General features: G+C 50.6%; 1 pseudogene; it reads right to left on the reverse strand.

Annotated features, from left to right (window-relative positions):
- Window positions 1–226: 226 nt before the first annotated feature.
- LOC103581162 overlaps window positions 227–1,376 on the reverse strand; it is a 4,908-nt pseudogene continuing 3,758 nt past the window's right edge.

Below are 1,376 nucleotides of genomic sequence, written 5' to 3' on the forward strand. Positions count from 1 at the left end.
TCCTATTGTCTTGTAAATCAAAGTGATTTTTAAAAATTCTAAAAATGTGCTAAGTTTCCCAGTTCCCCCTAAAAACATAACACCGTTTAAACCACAACGCTGTTGCCACTGACCATTTTGCAACAGGCCTTGACTGAACCCCAGAACTATGGGAACATATAAGAGTACCTCAAAAAGTTCATGGAAAGATTCATACTATCTTTCAATTCTATTTTTCCATGAACTTTTTGAAGTACCCTCGTAAATTTATGTTCAAAACCAGAATTGTCCTGAAACTCGAAAAAGCCGGAAGATGACAACCAGGTACTGCAGCTTAAGGGAAGTGAATGGTAGGAATTCACATACCATTTTTTAAAATGAGAGTCCAGTTCTTTTGGGCTGGGGCCAAAATGTGTTGACTCCAGTTAGTGTAAAGAAGAGGACCTGGATTTAGGGTGTGAGGTAAGGACTATCCACAGAAGCAAAATGTAGGCAACTGTACCTTTCAGCAGGATCAAACTCTTCCTACAAGTCAGGGTCTGCTCCACGGGCCTACAGGGGGGTTTTCTGGACATCAGTCATCCCTGGGCTGGCTCTTCATAGTTCCCGACGGGGCTTGGACAAAGTCCCAAAGGTCCAGGGCAGGCCAAACTCCCCCACAGGCAGCACCTGCCCCACTAGGGCTCGGCCGCCTCCCACTGCCTCAGCTCCTCCGGGGAGGCTTGCTCCTTGCCGCACAGGCTTTGAGTGTTACCACATCAAGGGTAACGGAGCATGGACCAAGTCCCGCATCTCCTCCCAGGCACTGGGGGCTCCCTCAGTGAGAGGGGGCTGCCAGAGAAGCTCAGGCACTGTGTGGGGCTCATCTTCACCTCCAGGGGATTGTCTGTTCTCCAGGCAGAGGCTCTTCTTCTCCCCACCTGTCACCAAGAAAGCGTGTCCTCGTTAGACATGGAGATATCAGCACCTTCCTGAAGTCCTAGCTTCCCAATGCCCCAGCCCAATAAGCAACCTGTGAAATGAGCCAATAAGAGATAAAGGTGGTTTCAAAGCTTTCCCCAAAACAAAGGAATAAGCCTGACTTCGGAGCAAAGCAGGCCAAAGGCTGGGCCAGCAGATAAAAATTACCCCTGCTCTGGCCCACGGCATTCACACTGCTGAGCTTGTTTTAGTTCCTGGTTTATCCACATGTGGTGGCCCAATTCCTTCTCTAGAACTTGGATCTAGGCCTCATACTGCCTCTTGCTGTCTGCCAACCCTTTGCCGAGGTGGTCTGGAGTAGAAGGGCAGAGGACATGGGTGAGGAGCTGCGGGCAGGGCAGGGCGGCTGTGGCCTGGGAGTGAGATAGGGCCACGCACCTCAGCTCTGCTGGAGGAGCAGCTGGATGTTCTGCTTG

This window comes from Galeopterus variegatus, unplaced genomic scaffold, assembly GCF_000696425.1.
Source record: "Galeopterus variegatus unplaced genomic scaffold, G_variegatus-3.0.2 Scaffold12484, whole genome shotgun sequence".
Classification (NCBI taxonomy): domain Eukaryota; kingdom Metazoa; phylum Chordata; class Mammalia; order Dermoptera; family Cynocephalidae; genus Galeopterus; species Galeopterus variegatus.